Consider the following 12,319-nt stretch of genomic DNA (forward strand, 5'->3'; position numbering starts at 1 on the left):
GTCAAGGCAGGATAGGCTGTTTTTAGCAGCTCCTGCCCAGATATAGCAACAGTATTCCATCCTTGGCCGTACTTGGCTTTTATATAGATAGAGAATTGCATCAGTAGTGAGATATCTTCTGGAGCGGTAGAAGGATCCCACCATCTTTCCAGCGACCTTGGCAACAGACTTGATGTACGTGTTCCATTTCAAATCAGGAGTAAAGGTCAAACCCAGAAGCTTGTCAAAACACGGGGCCTCACCCAGACGAGAGCCATCCATCACAATTGATGCCAGCTGGGGATCAGAGCGTTGATGATGTAAGGATAGCAGTTTGGTTTTGGATGCATTAAAGGTAACCAGCCACATCTTCCCCCACTGAACCACGCGCTCGAGATCAGAGGAGAGAGAATCAGAGAGAACTTTGTCATTTACAGCCTTTGATGTGTTGCCGTAGATGGTCGTGTCATCAGCATAGATGTCAACGAATGATTTAAGTATGTGTTTAGGGAGGTCATTGATGTAGATCAGGAAGAGAGTTGGGCCCAGGATTGACCCCTGAGGGACTCCAGCATTTATATTGCAGGCCTCCGATTTTTGTCCATCTACCACTACTCTTATGAGCCTATCAGAGAGAAATGATTTAATGATTGAGAAAACATTTCCAGTTATACCGTAGCTGGAAATCTTGTGAAGTAGACCCTTATGCCATACCTTGTCGAAGGCCTTTGATATGTCGAGAGCAATTGCCCTAGAAAGGAAGCCTTTGTCAAGAAATTCACTAATCCTGTGGGATATAACCGTCAGCACATCTGCGGTAGATCTTGCAGAGCGGAAACCATATTGTGTGTCACTAAGCTGCACAGTATCAAAAACTCCAAATCTACAAGAACCTATTAACAGCCATAACTCAACTACCAGATTAAATAATAACACCAACTTAAATCAATCTACCGATCAATTACTAATCAACCCACCACATAATAATCCAACAATAGACCTAACGGAAAATAATCACAACAATCAAGAGGTAATATATATTGATTCCACATCTGGCCTAATAAAACATAGAATTTCAACGCACAAACATTCTTTTAAAAATAACTCTCTATCAAACCAAACTACTCTATCCAACTATATTTGGCAACTAAAAAACAGCAATATTTCTTTCAACTTAAAATAGCAAATAATTGAGACTTGCAAATCATATAAACCAGGAGATAAATTTTGTGCACTATGTACAAAAGAGACCCTAAAAATTTTAAAATACGAAGATATAAAAAGTACAACCAAACTATTAAATTCAAGACAGGAGCTTCTGACATGTAGTCATAAACGTTGGTTTAAATTTAATAAATATAAATCACCTTAAATCATTAAAAATTACTTATTAGTAAAAATAGATTACAATTATTATTATATTTTTTTTTTTAATAAATTAAGTTAGACCAATTACCTCCCTTAGACCCGTAAAACAAACTTTACTCCTTTTCTGGTTAGTAGAAGGGGGCGATTCGGATATCTACACAGCTATGCGGATTTCCCAATATGTAACTTAAACCTTTTTTTTACATAGGCATCACCACATTATCAAGGCCAAGAGGCCACTCAAGGATAAGGGTTAAGAGTGTACAGTAGAAATTGGACAATATAGTAATCATTAGTAATGAAAATTTGGTAAATTTGATAACTTATATGGAACGACTCATCAAGAACTTATTTACGTTAGACTTGAAGACAACCATATTGTAGTCAGCCGGAAAGCAGGAAAACGGAAGACAATTCCACAGGCGTGCAGTTCTAAGAAAGAAGCTTTGTTCATGGAATCTACGTTTAGGTTTAGGCACAGATAAAGAGTGGGTGGAATTATTGATAGTGTTTACAGCTAGACGAATGTTTCTTGTGAAAGTTTGGCGAGGGGGGACCATAGATTGAAGCTCAGTCGAACACTTTCCATGAAAATAACGATACATCAGAGACAAACTCGCAACATCTCTTCTGTGAGAAAGAGGTTGCAAGGAAGAGAAAAGGACGTCTCCTACGAGGCTACGAAGTCTATTTTGAACTATATCAAGCTTATATATACCCTTATAATATAACTTTATTATCAAACGGATGTAAAGAACGCATAACATGGATTTTACCAAGCAAGCTGGATCTAAAAAAACTTTCATATCCTTTTTCTGCAAATCCTCCTGCTACAGGACTTCTGATAAATTTATTATTTTGACTTTGACTTTCCATGTCTCACTGACTTTAGCAAATAGGGTGCATACCTTTATAAGTATTTGATAATATTTTCTCTCCTCTGATAAGATGGTAGACATCGAAACCCTATAGGTTAAGGATATTAATTTTCTAAAGCATTCTTTGTTTTGCTTAGAATAATAAAAATTCTTTGATATGAAACTCAACCACTTCATTTCATTTCAATGAGAATTTTTTGAAATTCATTGAATCACAATTTAATACACACACACACACACACACACACACACACACACACACACACATATATATATATATATATATATATATATATATATATACCGGTTGAGAGATGTGTCCCCTGTAGGCAAACTATGATGAAAGTGTGCCAAACATAAGTGCGATTCATATAACTTGTGTATCTAGTGCTCATCAGTATTTAGCTGTTCAGTTAATTTGTGATAAGTCAGTATCATATTCTGGGTCCTCACTGCTTCGCAATGTTATCGTTGATCTTGTATTCACTGTTATCTCGTTACATTGCATCATCTTCATTCGTTTTTATTATTTGCTTATGTATTTGACAATTTTCAGTTAAGAAAATGTTGCATCCTCCACCTTTCCCTTCTCTTTTTTCCTCAATAGGGGAGTCGCCCTTCTGAGGAGCAGGAGCATTCGTTATAATATCTTGCTGGGGTATAGGATCCTGACGTGCTATCGAAAGTGGTTCACATTTAATGTTCACTGGATCCATATCCCTTTTGGGATTGCCTCCCTTATTTAGGGAGTCGTCCTAATAGGGAGCAGAATCTCTGGAACGAATCTTGGGCTGCTGTTCTGGTGTCATGACGTGTGGAGTGCCTTCTTCGGCCGCTTTCTCACCTCCCTTGCTGGCCAGCATTTGCATCGTCTGTAAAAAGGGTAAATGAAATATTTTTGATAACTTTATAGATAAATTATATGTACATGCTTGAAGAAAGCAAAAACGTGTATGCAATACTTTTTTGATGCCCATATTTTCATTGTTACATTAGATACATGTATAGATATATTGTAGTATTGTATATATAAATATATCGCTTCTCACTATTATGAAAATCATAACAAAATAAATAATATTTAAACTAGATAATAACTTTTTTGAATGTGTCAAATGTATTTTATATGAATTAAGATGAAATAAATCATGATGTTGTGGATTCAGTCTAATAATATTGACCACAATAAACAAATGAAATACTAATATATGAATGCAAATATTAAAAATATTGAACTTCATTATTTTTTTACAGATGTTCCTGATTGAACCCTATTTTAATTTTAATGGAGGATCATGATCTTTAAACAGACTTTATTTGGAACACTACAGCAACATCTGTGAGAAAATTTATTATTCTGGACAATACTATTTAATGAATTTTGCTAAACATTGGTGAAAACATAACACGACTTGAAGGTAATATAAATATTTGTGAAAATGTGTGTAATGTTCAAATATTAGGAATCAGAAAAGTATGTGACTTTTAACAAATCCATATTTTTTTAATACCGGAAACTATAACTCTAAAAATATCTTTTAGAAAAGTAACACCTTATAAGCGCTTAATTTTTAAAATAACATTTAAAAAATATCTCAGTTAAAATATATGAATAGATGTTTGTCGTCTGTATAGTTTGTATAGTTCTCCCTGGATCGCCACCTTGTCGTGGTGGAGAACCTTGTGTGTTCCGATGAACCTGAGAGCGATGCCGTCCGGAGCCTAGGCTCCTGGTAGGGCCACCCATGGCGGTAAGGTTGAAGGGGAGGTTCCAGACAAAGAGTGATCCAAAAGACCTCAACGGCTGATGCGGCGGATGATGACAATAATGACACAACGGCACTGAAGGCGGATGAAGGCTGCAACAGAAGAGAGTCTCCAGTCGTCGTGGTTCTCCATGCCATTGGTATCAGGCCCTCCTCTGCCAAGGGGCCGTGTGGTGGCTGCAGGCGCATCAGTCTCCCCACGTTAAAAGACATCACGCGCAGGCGTTCTCCCGAAAGGGAACACATCCTACTCTACATCATGGATGGAAAAGTCTTGTGACAGTCTTAGTCATTAAGCTCCCGGACTGAGGCAGAGAGAGCTCTCCCTTAATTCCCGGATAGAAAAAGTCCTGTGGCGACCAGGAAGTGGTGACGGGAGCAGGACAGTGTAGTCTGGCAGCTCCTAGCTGCAACCTGGCACATAGGCGGTGGGTGCCAGATTCAGTCGCTAACCTCACGGACCGAGGCAGAAAGAGTTTTTCGGCAGCTGCATCCATGACTGAGCAGCCCTGTTTAGGATCCACTCTGCTCACCCCAGTAGGGGAGGGGGGTTAGAAAAGGTACCCCTAAAAATAGCCTGCCTCAAAAAAACCCGTCTGGACTACCGCATCCAGAGGGATCACCACCACGCGGTCGGAAAAAGAAAGAAAATTTATGCCTATATTTTGGAACCTGGAATGTGAGGACCCTCATGGACAACAAAACAAGTGATCGACCCGAAAGAAGAACTGCCATTATCTCAAGAGAGCTAAGGAGGTTCCAGATTGACATAGCTGCGCTCTCTGAAACCCGACTGGCTGACGACGGGCAGCTGAGGGAGGAGAAAGGCGGGTACACCTTCTTTTGGAAAGGAAGGCCTGCAGAAGAGCCGCGTATCCATGGCGTGGGCTTTGCTATAAAGAACAGCCTCATCCGCCACCTCAATGAGCCCCCTGTTGGCATCAACGAACGGCTAATGACCATGCGCCTGATGCTTGCGGGCAACCAAATGGCCACTGTGATTAGTGCGTATGCTCCAACACTTGATGCACATGATGAAATAAAGGAGACCTTTTATGCTGACCTTGACACCATTTTATCCGGGGCCCCCAAGGGGGACAAGATTATCCTACTTGGGGATTTCAATGCTAGAGTGGGACGAGACCATCAGCACTGGAGAGGAACGCTTGGAAGAGAAGGAGTTGGGAACATTAACTCAAATGGTACACTCCTACTGACAAAGTGCTCAGAACATAACCTGATCATCACGAACACACTTTTCCGACAAAAAAACGCATTCAAAACATCATGGATGCACCCTCGAAGTAAAATCAGGCACCTCATTGACTATGTCATTGTCCGTGCCAAAGACCGCTGTGATGTGCTGAACACCAGGGCAATGACCAGTACAGACAATTGTTGGACCGACCACCGTCTTATTCGCTCCATCATGTCTATCCATTTAATGCGGAAGCAAAGGATGCAAAAAAGACAGAGCCGACCAAAGCTCAACATCGAGCAGCTGGGCGATATCACCTACCAACAACACCTCCAGGCGGCTCTTAGTGCGGACCTGCCCAAGCAGTATCCGCATGACGCTGAAGAGCACTGGGACAAGCTGTCTTCTGCCATCATGGACTCCAGTATAAGCATCCTAGGGCAGAAAAAGCGGAAACATCAGGATTGGTACGATGAAAACGATACCGAAATCCAACAGCTTATAGACACCAAGAGGCAAACTTTTATCACCTGGCAGAATAACATCAATTGCAAGGTTAAAAGAGCTGCCCATGCCAAGGCTAAAGCGGCTGTCCAATCGACAGTCAGGAAGCTGAAGAACATCTGGTGGATGAAGAAGGCTCAGGAGATCCAGCAGTTTGCTGACTCTGGGGACACCAGAAGATTCTTTGAAGCCACAAAAGTGGTATACGGCCCCAGCTACCGTTCTCTGACCCCCCTTCGGTCTAAGGATGGGCTCACGCTGCTGAAAGGAAAGGGAGAAATAACAAATAGATGGAAAGAGCATTACAAGGATCTTCTGAACAGGGACACCACTCCAGAGATGGAGGCCCTTGAAAAACTCCCCCAACAGCCCATAATTGAGAGCATGGGAGAACCACCCAGTCTGGAAGAGGTGCGGGATGCAATTAAGAAGATGAAAAACAATAAGGCGGCTGGTTCTGACGGCATCCCAGCAGAAATCCTGAAGAAAGGCGGGCCTGATCTTCTCAGACACATCCATGCCCTGCTGCTCAAAATATGGGAACAAGAGAAAATCCCTGCACAACTTAGAGATGCCCTAGTTGTCTCCATCTTTAAGAAGGGAGACAAGGCAAACTGTGGGAACTACCGGGGCATTTCTCTCCTCTCTACCACAGGGAAAGCCCTAGCTCGGGTTTTGGCCAACAGGCTTACACCCCTTGCAGAAACCATCCTTCCCGAGTCCCAAAGTGGCTTTCGACCAAATAGAGGCACGATGGACATGATCTTCACTGCTCGTCAACTCCAAGAAAAGTGCAGAGAGCAAAATTTACCATTATACATGGCTTTTATAGACCTTACTAAAGCCTTTGACTCTGTGAACCGTCAAGCCCTTTGGCTGGTTCTTGCAAGGTTTGGATGCCCAGAGAGGTACATTCGGGTACTGAGACTGCTGCATGACAATATGTCAGCTACAGTCCTCAGTAGTAGTGGAGATGAAACAGAGCCCTTCAGGGTTGACACGGGAGTGAAACAGGGATGTGTCATTGCCCCAACCCTGTTCTCCATCTTCATTACTGCTATCCTCCATCTTACGGACAAACATCTTCCCCATGGAGTTTGGATTATGTACAGAACCGACGGCCGACTTTTTAACATCAACAGATTTAGGGCCAAAGGTCGAACGAACACCATATCCATTATGGAGCTACAGTATGCAGACGATAACGCCCTTGTAGCCCTCTCAGAAGAGGACCTACAGTGTACACTGGTTGCCTTCACGAGGGCGTACAAACAGCTAGGACTAACAATTAATATAAAAAAAACCCAAATCCTCCATCAATCACCACCAAACAGTACTCCAGTCTCACCCCCAAACATCTCCATTGACAACGCAAGACTGGAAAATGTGGACCACTTCCCATACCTAGGCAGCATCCTATCATCAAAAGCCAACATAGATGATGAAATACAACACCGTCTCAGCTGTGCCAGTGGGGCTTTCTCAAGGCTAAGGAAGAGAGTATTTGAGAACCGTGACCTTCTGGCAAAGACCAAAATCATGGTATATAAAGCTGTCTTGCTGCCCACTCTTCTCTATGGATCGGAGACCTGGACCACATACAGGAGGCACGTAAAAACCCTGGAGACGTACCACCAAAGATGCCTCCGAAAAATCCTCAGAATTAGTTGGAAGGACCGACGCACCAACACCAGCGTCCTGAGTGAGGCTGACATTCCCACTATCACCGCTACTGTTGCTCAACGCCAGCTCAGATGGACTGGTCATGTTGTCCGAATGCCGGATCTCCGCCTCCCAAAACAGATTTTCTACTCTCAGCTTGTTGAGGGAAAGCGTGCCCAGGGTGGCCAAAAGATGAGGTATAAGGACAACATCAAAGCAAATCTAAAGCGGTTTCACATGGACCTTAAGACATGGGAGGACGTGGCTGGGAGCAGGTTGGCATGGAGGAGCGCTGTCCACAAAGGTGCTGCGCTTTATAGTAGTGACCTAAATAAAGCTGCTGAGGATAGGCGCAAGCACAGAAAGGACAGATTATTAACCAGACACACCCAACCCTACCCCACCACCACTACCTTTATCTGCCCAAATTGCACAAGACAAATTGGGTCTAGGATTGGGCTCTATGCTCACCTGAGGACCCACAGAAGCCACAACGGAGGACAGTCTTACTCGGACACGAGTGACCGCCGATGATGATGAGTTTCGCATCCTCAGCTTGAACAAATAATAAGATAATTGAAATAAAAAAGAGTGTGTGTGTGGATATAATCGTTTTGCCAGATACAACTGAGTAAAACATATAGGAACTCACACTGGAAAAAGCCACAGTTTTGTAAAGTGTTTGGACATTCTTATGTATCATGAACATTAGTAACCAATATGAGAACTCACACTGGGGAAAAGCCACATTCTTGTGATGTGTGTGGATATTCTTGTTCTGCAAAATCAACTTTCGTGATCCATATTAGAACTCACACTGGGGAAAAGCCATATTCTTGTCAAGTGTGGGTATTCTTGCTCCCAAAAATCGACTTTAGTGAGCCATATGAAATTTCATTCTGGGGAAAAACTACATTCTTGTGACGTGTGTGGATATTCTTGTTCTGCAAAATCAATGTTAGTGAGACATGTGAGAACTCACACCGGGGAAAAGCCATATTCTTGTGATGTGTGTGGATATTCTTGTTCTGAAAAATCAACGTTAGAGAATCATGTGAGAACTCATACTGGAGAAAAGCCATATCATTGTAAAGTGTGTGAATATTCTTGCTCTGTAAAATCGAATTTAGTGAAACATATGAAAACTCATTCTGGAGAAAAGCCAAATTCTTGTGAAGTTTGTGGATGTACTTATTCTCATAAATCAACGTTAGTGAACCATATGAGAACTCACACTGGGGAAAAGCCATATTCTTGTCAAGTGTGTGAATATTCTTCTTTTCAAAAATCGAGTTTAGTGAACCATATGAGAAATCATTCTGGGGAAAAGCCACATACTTGTCATGTGTGTAGATATTCTTTTTCTGCAAAATCAACGTTAATGAACCATATGAGAACTCACACTGGGAAAAGGCCATATTCTTGTGAAGTGTGTGGATATTCTTTTTCTCAAAGCTCAAACTTAGTGAGACATATGAGAACTCATAGTGGGCATTCTTGTGAAGTGTGTGGATATTCTTGTTCTGAAAAATCAACGTTACTGAAACATATGAGAACTCACACTGGAGAAAATCCATATCCTTGTGACGTGTGTGGATATTCTTGTTCTAAAAAATCAGTGTTAGTGAAACATATGAGAACTCACACTGGAGAAAAGCCATATTCTTGTCAAGTGTGTGATTATTCTTGCTCTGTAAAATCTAATTTAGTGAGACATATGAAAACTCATACAAGGGATTAATTATTAAAATGTAATGATAGCGTAATTTGTATTTGCAAATATCCTTTTTTTCTTTTATGTCAATATTTTGTTTCGTTTTCACTATAGTTTGTTGTGTAACATTTTCGTGTCTAAAGTTTCTCTGAACAGGGGTTTGTCAGGATACTTTTTCTATATATACAAAATCACATTTTGTATTTGCTGCCCAAATGTTCTCAATTTCTTTACAGTGTTTTAGAGATAAAGAAATGAAATGGAACGTTCGAATATTTATGCAATTCATATAGACGTCAGGTGTTAACCCCAGGGTGTGGGCCCCTTGATTTCTGAGAAATTTGACTGATTTGAAATAAAACAAAAAGGGAGAAGCTATATTCTTGTGTTGTGTGCGTGGATATTGTTGTTCTAAAATCAACATTAAACATATAAATCCATATTCTTTTTCTTAAAAAATAAATCAAACTTAGTGAGACATGAGAATTCACACTGGGAAAAAGAATTAAGAACAATATCAACTCCCAGACCCGAAATAGACAGTTTAAGACAAACCGGAGGACCTTTTTACAGGCAGCTTCTAAGGGACACCATTACTGTCGATAGTCCACCTGCAGAGGAAGAAGTGAAAAACTACTGAAGGCCTCTATTTGAAACAGAAGCCAAAGACAAGCAAGAGGGCCAGTGGATTGAAAATATTATTAGGCTCAACGAAACCAAGCATCAGATGCCAGACGCAGTTATAAATCCTGGGACAGTAACAAGAAAACTGACACAATTATCCAACTACAAAGCACATGACATCGACAATGTCCAAAACTTTTGGCTGAAACAATTGAGTGCACTTCATCGCCACTACAGTGATTGCTTCAGTAGGATGCTAAGAGGTGAAGAAGCAGCACTACCCTAGCTGACAGAGTGGGACACCACCATAATACCTAAGACAAAAGAGACACATCGCCAAAATAAGTACAGACCAATATGCTGTCTAACAACTACCTACAAGCTTTTCACTGGTTTAGTAGTCGACGTTATCTTGGACCATCTTTTGCGGCCTATCTTGAAATAGATCAGACAGGGTGAAGAGGAAAGTGCCTCGGTACCAAAGACAAGACCATCTTAGGAGACTGCAGGAAGAGGGAAATAACTGAGCATGGCATAGATCGATTACCAGATGTCATTTGACAGCGTGCCCCACTCATGGTTACTTTGATCCACACAATAATTAGATATACCACAATATCATTAAATCACAACGGAGTAAATATTGAATATATCTCAATATAACAAAAGCAAATCTAAATGCAAGCAACAGAATGCATACGATATTTCTGGTTAAAGAATCTATTATCATTCCATAGTAACTATAGATTCCATATATATATAGTTTTCATCATCAATTGACTGATAAGTAGGTTACACAAGCATGGCTAATTACAGGCGACACAAACTCATCACCAGAACAGTGAGAGACTTTTCCCTTAGAAATACAGACAAAATTCGCCTTGGCCTTTTGGTCAAGATCCAAGTGTAGTATCTGTTCTTCAGATGCTGCACTTCTATTTCTTGTTCTCTTTCGGTGGAGGAGAAATCCTTCACGACTGAGACAATTTTTATTTTTGTACCTTTTCTCCACGTTAAAAAACGACCCTGGTGTCTCGTGGGGAGGCATAGTAAATAGGTACAATATAAAACTTCTTTACTTCAACTAAAAATAAAACTTTATGAAAATAAAACTTGGTGTGAGAGTGTTTTCTATTTTAGAAAGATGTATCCGTTGCAGCACTTATAAAGTGAGGAGCAAAGAGAAAGGTATGTTTCTCTTTTGTTTAATGTGCCACAAAAATGTCAATTCATCATGTTAAAGAACTGTCTTGCACACGTTATTTGTTGCGGTTGTGAATATGTGTTTACACCTGCATACAGAAAACAATCGACGATGAGTACTAACAAAACAAGAAAACATTATACATCAAGAAACACATTTACATGAACATGGTTACAAAGACGCTATACAACATGACACACATATATATATGCACTTTACACACGCACGCGCACCCACACACACACACATATATATATTTTAAGGAGAATGTATCCCTTGCAGCAGGCAAGCATTTATAAAGTGAGGAGCAAAGAGAAATGTATGTTTCTCTTTTGTTTAATGTGCCACAAAAATGTCAATTCCTCATGTTAAAAGAAAGGTCTTACATGCGTTATGTGTTGCAGTTATAAACAGTATTAATATGTGTATTTACACCCGCATACAGAAAACAACTGACGATATGTATTAACAAAACAGGAAAAAAAACATTATATATACATCAAGAAACACATTTACATAAACACGGTTACATAGATGCTATACAACATGACACACATGTAGGCACGTTGCATATATGTATATAGACCAATATATTACAACACATGATCTTTCTCTGACTGCTATAATAAACCATTGTCAGTTCTATTAAAAGTTTCAATTGTTTTGTGAAATCTTTGTTTTCTTATTTTTTCAATTAAGTTTTCAGTTGAATGAAGTTAACAGATGGGTAATAAAATTATTTTATCTTTTTGTGTTCATTTATTCATTTAATTTAATAATTATTTTTATGTTAGTTTATTAAGTGTTTCTATAAAGCTATAATTTTTTTTTCATTTATTTAAATTTAATAGTTATTAATAAAAAATTATTTTTATATTAGTTTATTAAGTGTTTTATAAAGTAATGTTATAATTTTTTGTTCATTTATTCTTTTAAATTTAATAGATATTAATAATTAATTATTTTTATGTTAGTTTATTAAGTGTTTATATAAAGCAATGCTATACTTTTACGTTCATTTATTCATTAAAATTTATTAGTTATTAATAATTATTTTTTATGTTAGTTTAAGTGTTTATATAAAGCAATGCTATAATTTTATGTTAATTTATTTTAATTTAATAGATATTAATAATTAATTATTTTTATGTTAGTTTAAGTGTTTATATAAAGCAATGCTATAATTTTATGTTAATTTATTTTAATTTAATAGATATTAATAATTATTTTTATGTTAGTTTAAGTGTTTATATAAAGCAATGCTATAATTTTATGTTAATTTATTTTAATTTAATAGATATTAATAATTATTGAGACAAAAAGTACAAGCATGGAGGTCTAAACTGATTTTGAGGGAACGATGGGATTCACATTGGTGACTGTATTAAGGCTGTGCAGAAAAAATCTCACAAATAAACCTAA

At 38.9% G+C, this 12,319-nt stretch overlaps 1 pseudogene; it reads left to right on the forward strand.

Moving 5' to 3' along the window:
- Positions 1-10,566: 10,566 nt before the first annotated feature.
- On the forward strand, positions 10,567-10,782 carry LOC145271961 (U2 spliceosomal RNA; annotated as a pseudogene).
- Positions 10,783-12,319: the final 1,537 nt, after the last annotated feature.

The sequence above is a fragment of the Euprymna scolopes genome, chromosome 46, assembly GCF_053919585.1.
Source record: "Euprymna scolopes isolate OS-2025 chromosome 46, ASM5391958v1, whole genome shotgun sequence".
NCBI classification, from domain to species: domain Eukaryota; kingdom Metazoa; phylum Mollusca; class Cephalopoda; order Sepiida; family Sepiolidae; genus Euprymna; species Euprymna scolopes.